We start from the raw sequence: 16,148 nt of genomic DNA, 5'->3' as shown, positions 1-16,148 counted from the left end.
ATTGATATGAGCTGTCACACCCTGCACTTGGTCTGTGTGTGTCCAGTATACACACATATACACAAGCCTGGTATGCATTTTGCATTTTTACTATGTAACTCAAAGCCTGTCTGGTTGGGTCTTGTAACTGAGGAGGAGAACCGGAAGACAGAGGATCCTGTCAGGCGAGCCATGTGTACTGAGAAATACCTCAACAGAGTGCAGAAGTGTAGATGGCACCCAAACGCCAAATAATCTGTTCAAAATTGTTGTTCTCATTTGTCTAAAAATGGATAAAACCTTTATTGTAAGAGCTGCAGAGTAACGATTTGTGCTAATTAGAATCAAAATCCTCATAATGTGTGATTATTTCTGAAATATTAACAGTTTTTTTCTACAGGAGCAGCTCTCTGGCTTATAATGACAGCTCCACTTAAATAAAACATCCCATCTGTTAGAGGGAGGTGAGCAGCACATATATGCATGGTGCATCTGTGTTTTTGTGCTGTTTTAGTAAGAGAAGTGGACTATTGCTTATGTAACATGACTGCCCACGTTCAGTCATTTTCAACCCACACCCTCTCCAATGTCAATACTGTCAATGCTTTCAATAGGCATGAAGTGGTAGCTTCAGCACACTGCACATCTGATTTGTACAAAGTGCTATGAAAGAAAACAGATGGAGTTGTCCGCTGAAATTGTACTTTGTCATTTCAGATCAATACACGTGTCTCACTTTCTCCTTTATAAGCGAGGTTGCTCTTTTTATGCCAAATGTAGCTGTAGTTATTAAAGAAAAGGCTCACATCATTTGCAAGTCAAGTTTTAAAGTGACACTCAGGTGCCTGCACCAATATTGGACAAGTAGAGAACCCTTCCTAATGCACTTTCAGAGGAAATGATGAGGAACCAAAACCCACAGTCATCAACATCTACGATATGGATTGGCACAAAATTTTATGGTTCTTAGATGGTTTGTCCTTATGACTTTGATGAGTCACTGAGTTTTCCTTTAGCGGCACCATGAGGTTTTGAGAATAATTGAGTTTTGACACAGACATTCATTCCCAAGATAAGATACAGCTTAGCCATGCATCAAAAATAGGGGAAGAGGTTGTTGCAATCAGTTGATCAGTTAGTTAGTTTGTTTGTGTGACTATATATAGTATTTAGATCATCTACATATGTACAGCAATTTTGAAAATGTATTTATATTTTTTTAATTAGTATTTGAAAGTAATAAATACAGATTTTATTAGCATAATTTATGTTGTAATTTCTTATAGGGTTAGGGTAATTTTAACTCTGTTTAAGATTTTTAGTGGCTATAATGACTTGTTTAGGACTTGGACTTGACTTGGAACATGACCTGGGACTTCAAGTCTCAAGTCTTGAGACTCAACTTGTGACTTGTTTTGCAACTTGTGACCGGCAAAACAATGACTTTGTCCCACCTCTGCACAATAGACCTGCACCCTGTTATGCCTGATGATTATGTACAGGGTATCCTGTCAGTAAACAATTTAAGTCTTCACCAGTAGACCCACAGTTGAACCACACCATATGCTAGTTCATTGTGGTTCCAGGCAACACAAGATTATTTCCACTCTCGACTAAGTTTCCTCCTCCTTCCAGAGGGTGGTGCTGGGTGGGGTCAGACAGGTTACTCTATACCAGGGTGTAATCCCAGCAGGAATGCCCGGTGCGCAGCATTTTGCGAGCGTGGCGTTGGCTGCACTCTTGTACATTCACCGTTCCTCTTAAGGCAGACATTGCCAAGAGAAACCTGATAACTCCTCAGGCACTATTACGAGCCATTGATAGAATTTGGCCAGGTTGTACTATGAGTACTATGGGTGCCATGTTGCAGGCCCCTCTCTGAAAGCAGGAAGTGTTAGCTGCAAAGTGTAACAGTAACTGACGAGATGCTCACTCCAAAGTTCTGCTTGCTCAGAAAGTCGGCAATGTTATACTTCAGTCACACCCCTGGTGTTATATACTACTGGAGTGAAAACAGAGGAAACATTTAGCAGCAGCAGGGGTCACTGCAGCTACCAGGGAAGTTTAGAGAGTTTAGTGGAGGTAGTCTTTGCTTCAGGTGAGGTGCTATGTTAAGGCTGCTTTTACTTCATGTGCAGGTGGAGATGAAGCAGAAATCAAAGAAAAAGTGTCAGTTGACTAAACCCTTACATGCAATAGCTGTTTTGTAAGCTAATTTCCTAGGTATAGGATTAATTAGGTTAAGAGCTGAACCAGGGCTGTGTTTCAGGACTTTGTATTTGGGGACCACGAAGCATTCACAGGGTTTTTCATTTACATAGGCAAGTATAAACAAGTCAAACTGTTTGTGTGATTTGTAAACAAGAATAAAATAGTGCAAGGGTCCAGAGTGGTTAAATGGGTTATGTACAAACTACATGCATTTACGGCATAGATTTAAATTTGACAACGATATATACACTAAGGATGTAACAAGTCAGCAGTGTGGCAACATTTAAAAAGCTTGATGGTCTTGGTCTCAATTGAACCATGGATTTCTGAGAATCATTATACCTCTAATGCATATGTTAAAGCACAGTGTGGTTTCAAACTATAAAGTATATAATTTAATTATAAGTTATGATTGCGGTCAGGCTTCATTACCATACCTCAGGAGCAAGACTCAACAGAGCTGGTTGAAATCTTTCACTCACGAGAAAAATCTGTAACAGGGATCCTTAGCGATCTGACAAGAAGGCCCTGACTTACAGTGTTAATGGAGTGGTAGCCAAATGACCATTCAGTCTAAGTATGGGGTTACTGTCTGCTACCTGTTCAAAAGATGATTTTAATGGTTAAGGACTCTTCTTTGTTGAAAAGGTTACAGTAGCTGGAACAATACACATGAAAGGTCAAGAGCCTGATTCAAGCACTCACTCTACATTGTAAGAGTATAGTTTGTAGTTTCGCCTGCAGAGTCAGCTGAGTGTCCTTGAATCCCATTTCACTTAACAGAAGAAAAGCCCCCACCCACACACACACAATGTAATTATCAGAATTTAAAAAGAAATTTCAGGATGAACATGGGAAGGTCATAGTCCAAATTTCATTTTGGTTTGTCAGCAACCAGGTATGAAGCAGGAGCAGACTGCAATACTCAGCGTTACATACACAGTACTGCAAGTTCTTTTCACGTACTATTCATCATGCAGTGATTTTCACCACCTCCCCTCTTTATTGTCCGGGTAGGTATTCTAGCCAAATAAGCAGCACACAGTATAATGAAGCTGATGATATTCTTTGGGGTGAGAGTTCCTGCCAGCGAGGTCCTTTAGCGCCAACATATTGTGTTTTTGCTGAGGCAGCCGTGGAGCAGAATGCTGCGCTTGGCTCCATTTCTCACACTTCACGGGAACAGGATGAAGCTCTGCTCTGTTAGCATGGCTTGTTCAATGTACAGGCTTTTCTTTTTGCCCCCTCCTCCCCTCTCTCTTTCTCTCTCTCTATCTCACACATACACACATATAGACAAAGAGGAGTTCACTGGAGATGGTAAGGGAGAAGCAAAGTGAGATGGTACCACTTATTGGCCAGGACTCTATGATTTGGTTCCAAACGTACATTGCTGTGTTTGCCTTGCTCAGCAGTTGACTGGAACGCAGGACTGCAGACCTTTTTTCTCTAAGATCTTTACTTTAAACATCCTCTAATCAACAGATCTTATCATCCTTATCTGATCATAACTATTTGTTGTATTCTAATTATTTGCCTTTATTGGTCTCCATCTTAAATTATGTTTAAATAAAGTAAGTTCACATTACTTTTGATACAAACAGAAATAAGAATAAACAGTAAATTATGCAATGAATATGATGGGAGTTCTGTGAAGTGCTGGACAAACATTATATATTTTATTATTTTAATTTACTTGTCTTATAGAGCCCGATGGGAACTAGATATGACTTGTATATGGTTTGCGACAGGTCATCGTTTAGGCTTTGTTAAGGTTAGGGGATCCGTCATGATCATAGTTACAATAATAGCAGTGAGATTATAGAATGATCATGATCATGCCTAAAAGAAACCAATATCTCCATGTTGACCCATCCACCTACCCCGATGTCCTCCCTCTGCAGAGTCTATAACAGCGTCACACAACTTGCTCCTGTCCTTTGTCAATTGACCATAAACTTATATTAGCATATACTGAAACTGCTGATGCCCTGGTTTGTCTTGGTCTTGTCTTATTTTGTGGCTAAAATATTGAATTCCTCACCATATATTTCTCTACTCTTATACCTTGTTTCTGTGCTGAATTTCTCATATTTCCCTTTTCCCAGTCAGTTTCTTTATTTCTTTTCAAGCTTTCTCTCCTTGTCTGTTTCATTTGTCTGCCTCCTTTCATTGCTGGCGACGGCTTCTCTTACTACTGTGTAGCAGCCACTTATTCTATATTACTGCTGACCTCATCGATATGTTTAATAGCAGGATTTTCTGGTTTATTACAATCACTCTGTCTTCTAGTGTTGTCAGTGCTCTCTGGGGTACCTTAAAAATTATGTCTAATAGCAGAAATGGCCAGCCAAGTAAAGGGTGAGTGCAAGGGACAGATATGTAATAGTAATCAATAATAATGAGACAAAAATTCATATTGTACAGATACAACAAACATTCAGGGGGTTTTATGACAGTATTTGTGCACATTTCCTTGAAATAATTTGGTATTAGTGATTTCAATTAGGATTACAAGGGGTTAAATTACATCACCTTACAATGGAAAGGTATGGTGAATTTTTACACAAGTATGTTTCTGCACAGTGGTGAACATATTGAGCTAGTTGTCATTTTTATAGCTTATTCCCAAGGCTCATTTCAGCATATTAAAAACAAACATACAACTTCAATTTTGATCTCTATTTGATGTGTGGAGCTAGTGTAGCAGGTAGAAATGTAATAAGTCCACTTCGCTGAATAAGGTTATTGCTGAGAGAAAGCTGGCTCTAGTATTAGTTTGTGTCCAGAGACTATAGCAAAATGTAAAATGTGCACAAATACCACATAGCTGGTGAATTAGCTTAATGTTAGAGTGACTGACTAAGCAGCAGCCGTCTCAGAAGGAGCCATGGTTTGCAGAAAAGTTGGCAGAATATCAGCTATAGATCACTGCCCAGTACCTACACCAGCAATACAGTAGCTCTCTACTTAAATTCATTCCTTCTCTATATAGTGTGTGGTACCCAACACAGGGGTAAGGATAGGACAGGACTCTCAATAGTCTTCAATAGATGTACCTCAGAAGGCCTCTAGAGATTAGTTTAATAAATTAATAAGAGAAAGAAAACTTGTCAGAGTCAAGACCTCCTGCTGTCAGGCTGTTTAATTATATTGGTTGACCTGGTAGTTGCATGCAGAGCTTTTATTGTGTAATTACAAACAGCTGAATGACTTTTATGTTGATGTAAACTCTTCATGGAAAAAGTATGAATACAGGGAGTAAATTACATTGTGATTATTTGATGTCAAATAATCCAAAACCCTTTGTTATTACCTGAACATCACGTGGACATCCCATCATCACTGTTACTTCTTGAGGAATTAGATAACTAGCTCAGTTAGATAATAACCTCTCTATCTTGCCACCATGGAGATTCGTGCAGCTCATGAGCACGCTCCCTGCTGATTTTATAGAAACAAAAAGACCTGTTTACAGAAAGTGTAGGACAGGTGAACATGTCTTGTGCATTACAATGCTGGCCTCTTACTGAGCTGTGTTTCGAATGATGAAGCAGAGCTAACTGGCTACCAACTCAATCTCCAAAGTGAATTCAGATCATATCTTTAAAGCAGTTTTTCTCTGGCCTCAGGGAGAAGTAGAAGGCGCTGTAGTCAGAAAATAGACCACCTTTTATTCAAATAAAATGACAGGAAGAGGCAGACCCGACAAGTCTGACAAAGCCTGGAGTTCAGGGACGGGGGGCTCGGATGAAGGCTAAGTGAAGGTGTCAGACGGTTGTATGATTAGGCTAATGTGACTCTGTAGCCATGGCAACAAGGGTGTGCAGAGGGTGATGTAATGGTTTTAGGGGAAACATCCATCTCTTTTCCTTCATATTTGTCACTGTACATCATTCAGTCTCTCCCTCACTTTTTTCTTTCCTCTCTCCCTTTTGTCTCTCTGGCCATGTTTATTCTCTCTTGTGGTATGTGTGTTATTATCTCTTTTCTTTCTCATCCTTTGTCCGGCTCCCGTTTTTCTATATCCACCATTATCTCCTCCCCTCTCCCAGTCATTCTCAACCTCTTTTCTTTCTAGTCTCACAAGAGTGAGTGTCCTCGCAGCTTTCTTTGAACTTTGAGTTTGCTGAGAAGCTGATTGCTGCCTGTTGTTATTTCCAATACAGTAGGCAGGCAGAAATACACAGTGAGCAGTAACCTGGCAGAGATAGATAAATCCTTATTGAACGCTTTCACTCCCTTTATTTATGGGCTTGTGGTATAGTTGCTGCATCTAGCTAGGCAAGCTATTTCTTATTTTTGAACTACTGTACAGTCTTTCAATAGTAGAATTGCACACGTCATGTGATACATTTTATGTATTAAAGACAAACAGACAGACACCAGGGTTTCATGCAATTTTATGTTGTTCAACACACCATGAATAAATAAAGGACAGTCTCAATTCCAGGGATGTAGGACTCATTTTGATGGGACAGTTAAGTTCAGTTTAGGCCTTCAAATGTTGTTTTTACATTATGTTGTTTGGGCAGAGCCCAGCTAGCCCCCTTATTCCTAAACTTTGTGCTAAGCTAAGCTAAGCTAACCTGTTGCTGGCTGTCTTTCACAGACATGACAGTGGTATCATCTCATCTAATTACCTGCAAGAACATGGATAAGCATATTTCCAAACACATTATCAGGAGACAAACTGCTTAAAGAATCCTGAATAGAAAAAGTCTATAGTGCCAGAGATGGCAGTTGTACATTTCCCACTGCTCCCAAATTGTTTGCTTTATATGAGCTGAACTAAGGATGGTATCAAGCCAAACGGGTTGCTTCACTGACACACACGACAGTTTCAACTGATGTGGTAGGAGGGAGCAGGTGCAGATGGACTTTGTTTGTACTTAACGTGTATACACAAACTGTGAATTAGCATGGCAGTTGTTCATGTGCTCTGGTGGGATGAGATAAAGGAAGAAAACTTCCTTTTAAAAGGCAGAAACCTCAAGCAGAACCAGACTCCGTGTGGGCACCCATCTGCCTCGACCAGTTGGGTTTAGACAGAGAGGGGTGGGGTGGGGAGATGGGGCAAGAGAAGGACAACATTGTAAATACACAGTTTAAGTCAAAATGTAAGTAGTAATAATAAGTAGTAATCAAATTTGATTGGTGTCCTGGTGCCCATTAAAAGTGGATGGAGTTTATGGATTTCTTCTCATTCCTTAGATAGAGGATTCATCTTGTTGGGCTGAAATAACTGCCCCAGGCTGTTGCTAAGATGGCTGCTGAGCGATGAGACTTGCCTATAAAGGCTTTGGTATTTCTCAGTATTTTGAACAATCCATTTAACAATAAGTGGAAAGTGTGCACATTCTGATCCCCAGAAGTGTCACAAAATGTGTTGATAGCTTATTTTCATGGATTTTGTCACCCCTGCCTGTGAAGATGGGGTGGAGGTGGGGGGTGATTTCTGACACAGCATGCGTCATAACGCTGCTACTATAAGTGTTAGCTGCATTAACGGCAGACATACGAGTACAAATGATGGATAAAATAATAAAGGAAGAGGAACCAGTGCGGTGATGATGTGAGGAGGATGAGGAAAGGCAGACGGCGGAGGGGTTTCTGGACCAGAACATTGAGAGTACTGGCAGGTTGCCTGCTGGAAATACCCAGACTGTTCCCTCACACACACTGAGATGCACGTCATCATTGTCTGTGTGTGTGTGTGTGTGTGTGTGTGTGTGTGTACGTGTACGTGTTATACTAGTGAAGACTGTGTATACTCACAGTTAATCGTGCCATCATCAATCATGTCATGTTACACCACCACAGCTAAGGGAGCAGGTAGCAAACATACAGACACACACAGTCTGCTTGTGTACAGCATCCTCTGAACAACCAGACCACTTCACAGAGCAGCATCAAAAAAGCAGGCATGCCCACTTTCTTTCACTGTTTCAGTCTACTTGTCACTTAGGCAAATACACACACACACACACACACACACACACACACACGCACACGCACGCATGCACACCAATATCCACTGTGTAAAATCAGCACAAAAACAGCACATGTGCACCAAGATTTCATTACATAGTTCTAGCAGAAATTGGAAAACACTATTTCTGAGTTGACAATACTCACAATATTAAAACCACCACCAATACTATTAATATATGTGTAAACCTAACCTTGTTGTGTAAACTGTAGCGACCCTCACGCACCCGGTTCATGCTTTGATAGAGCTTTAGACTTTTAAAAGAGAAGACCTGAACATGAAAGCATTGAAAAATGTTAAAAATGACTGTACACTGATTAAGTTTGTGCTTAATTAGTAATGGACTCATCTATTATTTGTACCTATTCCTGACAGGGAAAACGATGGCTGACACCTGGAGACCCAGTAGCCTAGTTTACAAAACCATTACCTCTTATTCACTCCTCCATCACCTTCTCATCTCCCACGCCTGCCATCTTCCTATCTCATTTATTTTTTTTCCCTCATCAACAGTGCTTCCATTTTCCTTCCACTTCCTCCCCATTTCTCATTTTATCTCCTGGTACTCCTCTTTCCTCCATCCTATACTCCTCCTTTCCCTCCCCCTCTCCCCCCCTCCTCCTTCCTCTGTGCCCTGCCAGTGGCCACATGCCTGCTACTTCATGTGTTGCCATGACAGCCTGCCAAGGTGTCATCGCCAGGGTCATTTGCATAGCTCTACTGAGCATGCCCACCAGAGTTAGGTCAGGGTACCCGTCCTGAAGTGGCTGCATCCTGTTGAGCTGGAGTATGATCTATATCTGTGTGTGTGAATGCATGGATTAGGATGAGCTATCAGTATCTATAATGGAAAGTTCATGTCTAATTAACCTTTTTAATGTCAGGAAGGGTTATCATTCCACATGGATTAGAGTACAGCTTCAAGAAACACACAGAGTGATGGATATATTAGGATTTGTTCTCCAAAGACCACCAGATGAAAGTGTAATGTAATCCAGTGTAATTTAAAATCATCCTTAAGGAGATTTTTTAAGGTTTAGTCATCATACAAGTGATGAGTGGAGCTTCTACACTGTTGTTGAGCCTCAAAAATTTATCGAATGTCGTCTCATCTCGTTACCAGGCTAAAAAAAACCCAAAAACACTTGCACTCTTGTTATGAGGGGACCCAGTAGACACAGCACAGAAGTTATGAAACTTGCATAATTTTTTTAGTAGAGGAATGGCTTGGTTGTAAATCATTAAATAAAAATAACATGTTTTGCTTCCATGAGTATTTAATACAAACTGTAGAGCTACAGCTGCATCTTGTGATTGTTTTCATTATTGATTAATCTGCCTTACTTTCTTGGTTAATGGTTTTGCCCATAAAATATGCTAAAAAAGTGATGAAATTTCCCAAAGTGACCTATTTAGACAGCTTGGTTTATTCAACCAGGAGTCTAAAATCCACAGACATGAAGTCTAAAGTCATAAATGAAAAAGAAAAGCTTCCAATCTTAATTCATTATCAGAATAGGTGCCTATTAAATCTCTGCAGCTCTACGTAGATCACAATTACCTTGACGCTCTGTTAGTTGCCCCCTTGGGGTTGGGACCCCAAAAATGTAGGTGGTCACAAGATTGGACACACTAGCATCACACTAAAATGGCCATTCTGTAATAAATATGAATGCACAATAAACAAATATTATGTTTGTCACAAAATTGGAAAAAAAAAAAGTTTTTACATGTAAGGAGCACAAAGGAAAAATACAAACCAATTCTTTGCTTTTGTGGAAGAAAATATTTCTTGATGTTTAAAATAAACTAAAATTAAAATCTGGGGTCCCTTTTTAATTTACATCAGACACTGATTCTGTCATTTCCAGGGTAATGGTATAACCTAGGATGCCCTTATTTTGTATGTATGTAGCAGTATTTGTAGACAGGTATGTGCAACATGTTCCTGAGGCTGCCTTTTGTTTCCTTATTTCTCTTTTTGGTTACTACTACTGACTGTTTTTGCAATAATACACATTAGCTAACCCCCTGTCCTTATTAATGTTGTGTTACCTTATGTTATCTCTCAGAGAGCTGTAATGTTCCCTGTCTTTTGTCATATGTATAATACTAAAAATGTTCAAAAAAACAAAACAGATGTTCTGAATTCAGACAAAGGTGAGTTGAAAACTACCCATGATGTATGAGCCTCTCCTTCATTCCTTAATGAGCTCTATCTGTTGCTGTGGAGGGACGAGAAATGTGAAAGAGTGTGATGTGGTTTGATATGGCCCCGGTGCGGCGAAGGGATACTCTGCTTGGAGTGCTATTTGTGGCTCGTGTATCTGGTTGCCTAGGAGACAACTGGCAGAGTGCCAGCAGGAGACCGAAGTTGACCTCAGACAGACAGACAGTTACCAGAAAAGTAAATAACCACGTACCCAAACACACAGATGTAAACATTACAGCCTCATCTTATATTTTCTTAAGTTTATTACCTCTCTCTCTCTCTCTCTCTCTCTCTCTCTCTCTCTCTCTCTTTTCTCTCTCTCTCTCTCTCTCTCTCTCTCTCTGTCTTCTAGGTAAGTAGTGGCTATAATGGTCTCTCTCCCAGTGACTGTGGTGTGAGCTCCTCAGTTAACCTTCATTCTGTCAGAATGGCTGGTGGACTGTTTGGCAGCCCATGGCCTAATTAATAATTAGTGTCAGTGTTTTTCTGAGTAATAACAAGCATTTCTACTAATATGTCTGTCCAATAGCTTTGAATTGTTCCACTGCCAATTATTGCATTTCCTACATTTCTTTACATCATGAAACGTCACTGAGTGTCGATAAACTCAATTTTTATAATGTTTTAGTTTTTGGCATTGTTAGGTGTTGTTTTCATTGCATGCTGGGATTTATTGTAATAACATGGAGAGATAACATAACAAACAAAAACGCTGAGTAGGAGAAAGGAGGAAGTCGAGTAAGTAGCTTCAGCTTCACATGGAGGTTGGCCCATTTATCAGCTGTCATAGCTATCAAATACTAAGTTAATAAAGCTGTGTTATAATGGATCATTTGAACCAAGCGTATAGGATTACATTCAACATTAATATGATTGCACTAGATAGATGATATAGTCCTGGTGTGGCTATCTAGAGAAGCAATTAGTGTCAGAAGACCTCATTTATTCAGGATAAGGATATATATTTGTGATATTACTACATTTGTGGCACTACTGCTTTGATATATTGGCTTGTATTATATAGTACTATACTTGTACAATAAGAGTTTGAGACAACCCAGCCTGGTGCCACATTGTTTTGGGCTGCAGCCCAGGGCCAGACTCCATGGCTGCTTCTACAGTCCTTCTGAAATATGATGTGGAGTCACCATTAACACCAGAGACACTGTTACAAATGTGCTAAAATAACACCACAGGGTTGAGTCATTTCAGAGCACAGTTAAGACAGAGCTGACCTTTCACTTGTGTCCCAAGATTTCTTTACTCTCATTGTTGAGTAACAGGAGGGGATGAATGTGTTATACAGGTGGAATGTGTCATTTAAGGTGGTATTGAGATGCCCCCAGTTGTCCTCGCATGTCATGTCATAGCGTTGTAGTCCTCCGTCCTTCTGGCACATTTATCTCAGATTCACTTGCAGTCAGCCTCACCAGTCTCCATGGTGATAACACACTAATCTTTACAAGCACCTTCCTGGTACTCAGCGCTGAGTGCTGCCTCCTTGATTGGTCCTGATGAGATTTATGGCCAATTAGAAACAATTAGGAGGATCTCAGTATGTTAGAGAGTTTTGCTGATGTTGACAGATTTTTCTGCCAGTCACATCTTTTCAATTAAGGTCACTAAGGCTGTAATCAAGTTCTCAATAATTTTGGAAACAAGTTGTGAACATGACATTTGCCTTTAAAATTGATTGCTTATTTACCCATCCAGTTATGGAGCAGCATTATTCCTAATCTAAAGTCATGTCTCTAGTCACATGCTGCGTGCTCTCTCTTTTTTAGCTCAGTGTTTGGTCTCTATCAACTTGGAACTTGGCTGGAAGTATGTGGCTCTTAAGCTGTTAAATGCTCCATTATGTTTGTGATGTGTCTTTCAGCTGTTTGGTAGTGTACATTGGGGATTTTAGAGCTATTGAAAACAGCTGCCTGCCACAGCTGAAAATAACGCTATGAGAGTGGTGCGAGGGAACCAGAACAATACAGGTGTGTACATAGAACAATTTAAAATGAGCAGAATAGTTATTGAAATAATCAACTATCTGACAAAACAATAAGTAAACAATATTATGCAACTGATCAGCTTTCAGAGAGTTTTCAATATTCTGCTCAACAGATGCATTTTATCCCGTACCAAGAAAAGTTTTGATATTTGATACCCTGCCCTACAGGTTCCTCTTGCTTTGGCTAAGTTAGGTGCAGAGCTGTTTGTACCACACTGGTTGGCAGTAGAGCTGTAATGCCTAGTTTTAAATAATCGATCAGTTAACTGTGCAACAGTTTTGCAGGTATTTTGATGATCGATTATTGTTTGAGTTGTTTTTGAAGCAAAAATGACAACAAACACACAAACAAGCTGCTTTTCTTTGTCTAATGTTATGGCAAACAAAACAGCTTTGGGTTTTGGGTGTTGTTTGGACAAGTGATTCGAACAAGTGATTCGAAGTTTTAACTATAGAAAATGTTGTTTGTGGAAAAAAGTTATTTTAAAATTTTCTGATATTTAATGGTCCAAACTGATACTGATGGTAAATTAATCAATCATGAAAATAATTGTTAGTCACTACCTTAATTCGGCACCAAGTACTGTGATTGGCATACTAATGGAGGATGGAGGCAGGGTAGAGGTATGATGGCTACCATTACAGCAGTCTGCCCACATGAACTCAACCATATTCTTAATGGACATTTATCTTTTCTTATGGACTGTCTGGGCCGACCACATCCATACTCCCTTGCATCCTGATATGATCAAGTCTGCCTGACTGATCCAGCAGGCTCTCAACAGCCAGTTGAACATGATGGCAGACTGTGTTAGGCTCTTACATGTATCCTTATTTAGTCCATTTGCAGTATCCTTTGTCAGATATCTGGACTGTGCTTTATCAGTGTAGAGAGAGTGAGAGAGGAAGAGGTAAAGTGTGAGAGCGTGCTGCAGACAGTAAGACAGAGTCACAGAGACTATGAGACAGAACAAAGAGACAGCCGGGAAAGACAGAGGCCATGTTATGTCTAAACAATGAGAGCACTTCTTAGACTTGACAGCTGAGAGTCTCTTCAAGGGCTGTACTGTGTAATTTATTTGTGTATTTATTAGAGCCAGAATGATTCTGTTTTTTGAGACCAATATTGGTATTGATATTTGAGAGTTTTTATTTTTTTTTTAAATCTGATTATGATATTTATGCTGATCAGCCACAGCATTGTGGCCTGCCTAATATTGTGTAAGTCCTCCTCATGCCGCCAAAACATCTGTTGGGGTTTGGACACAGGATCTCTGGGGGTTTCTGGCATTGGGACATTGGCAGCGGATGCTGTGGGTCCCTGTGGATTGCTGGACGAGTTTGGAGGCCAGCACCTTGGGCTCTGGGTTGTGCTCCTCGAGCCATTTCTGGGCAGTTTATTGTTGTGTGCTGGGCTCATTGTCCTGCTAGTGGGAAGCCACTGCCACCAGGGAGTGCTGTTGCTTGGTCTGCAACATTGAATGTAATGTATCACAACCCCCCCCAACTCTCACCTGACTGCTATCAAATAAACAGATGAGATTTTTATTTTTCTGAGGTATCAATATCAGTGTGTGCTTTTAAAACAATCCAGCAGTGATCATCTGGTCATGAGGAGTGGTCTGACACGTTTCTGAGATGATCAGTGTGGCTAAGGGCTCGTTACCTGCCTTGTTTTCATTTATGAAATGTTACACAACATTTCAGTAGTTTAGGGTTTGAAGACTGAGAAGCAGATGCATCTCTCAGCCTTATGATGCTCCCTAGATTGGCCTAAAATGTGCTGGCATCCACATCTCTGCCTTTGCTCATTAGCAATCAGTTGCATGGTTATCTGTGCCCTCACACACACATACACACACACAGATATACAAATAGCAACAGGACGTCCATGTGTCCTGTTCTTAGAGACAAAACAACAGTCAGGAGGTTTATTGATGTTTGACAAAATAAGGAACAGATGGAGCTTAAATGGTTAAAGAGACTCAGAGATAAATCACTATAGGTCAGTGGACACTATTTTACCCTACATTAATCTTTAAAGGAGCAGTGTGTAGGATTTAGTGGTATCTAGCTGCAAGAATGCAGAATGTAACCAACTGGATACTCGTCCATTTCCAAGTGTGGCAGGGAGTCTCTGGTGGCTGCCAGGTGACAAAATGGCACCAATTACTGAATCAAGTGATGAGATTCATTTATAATACAGTATTGTCTTCCGTATACAAGCTGCGGCGTCAACGTAAAAATGGAGAAGGTCACTGTTTGGTTCAGTTTGTCTGTTCTGGGCTACAATAGAAACATGGCAGCATGACATGGCGGACGTGGAAGAAGACTCAGCTCCCCATGTAGATCTAAGTGAATAAAAACATACACTAATAAAAACATGCATATGTATATTATATTCCCTTTCTGTCAATAGATCCCTGTAAATATTACACACTGGTTTTTTAAAAATAATGAAGAAAATCTGCGAATGGAGAGAGAGAGTTTTATTTGCTTCCAGCTCAGCTCAACTTTTGAGTTTTGTCTTGACACAGTGCATTTTCTGGCGCTGGTAAAGTAAAATGTTCACATTATCAGCATATACAGTATTTGTGTGCATTTCTGTGAGTGCAGTAATCGGTGTATCCTTTCTGTGTTTACCATCAACGGAGAGGACAGCTGGACTACTTGATGCTCCATTTTCTGGCAATGTGCATAACTTCTAAGTGGAGGTTTGAGTCACAATGTAACCACATGTTGATTGATTCTAATTGGGTGTATTGTCCGATTGTGGTTGGACATAATACCAGGAAAATGAGTGGGATATCAGTTGCGAGGAGACACTGAAATTTAATCAACAAGATGAAAATGTTTTTTGTGACTGTGCTGAGCTCCCAGTGCATTAAGGGTTGCCACACATGACTATTAGTCACTGAAACTCTCTGAGATTGAATCCCATAAGGTATACTTTAATGGAACAGCAAAATTATGTGATGCTAATGTCCTGATGTTGTCATCCTCACCCACCTGCTGCTCTGTGCAGGGCGAAACAAAGTCTAAGAATAACTTTGATTCAGTTTCAGTGTGTAAACACTTGCATTTCCTCTTGTCTGTGAACATTTGCATGCAGGTTAATAAGTTTGTGTGTGTGTGAATAATGTCAGTCCATAGAGGTTGAATGTCCCTGTACAGCAAGGGATGTTTGGTTTAATTAGACTGGAGGATACAGAGGTTCGGTGGAACATAATGCTAACATGATTAACTTCAGTAAATCACATCTGCACACATAGACACAAAGAACTAGAGGTGTTTTGTTGTTTTGTTTAATAGTATTTGAACAAAGACATAAACATACACATAAGCATAGAGGACAGAACAGATACCACATTGAACAAAAACTACAGCAGTCGATTTATCGATTAGTCGATCAGGGAAAAAAATATTTGCAGTTATTTTGATAATCAATTTTCAAGCAAAGATTCCACCCTCTCAAAAGCAAAGATTTTTAGCTTCTCTTAGTCTCATGTCAGAGTAAACTGAAATTTGTTTTGTTTTGCACTTTTGGTTGTACAAAACCAAACATTTTGAAGACATTACTTTGGGGTAAGGGAATTGAGAGTCTCACTTCTTGTCAGCTAAAAGATAAGCGTCAGTTACTGAGGAAATCCTGATCCAACCATCACTTTATGAAACACCCTTTACTCTGTCTTTTGAAATGAGTAAAAAAAAGATGAGGAGGCATCCACCTGCCTCTAAAAGACAACTGTGAG

The sequence above is a fragment of the Lates calcarifer genome, linkage group LG23 (genome assembly GCF_001640805.2).
Source record: "Lates calcarifer isolate ASB-BC8 linkage group LG23, TLL_Latcal_v3, whole genome shotgun sequence".
Taxonomy (NCBI): Eukaryota; Metazoa; Chordata; class Actinopteri; family Centropomidae; genus Lates; species Lates calcarifer.
This window is presented reverse-complemented; position numbering follows the sequence as displayed.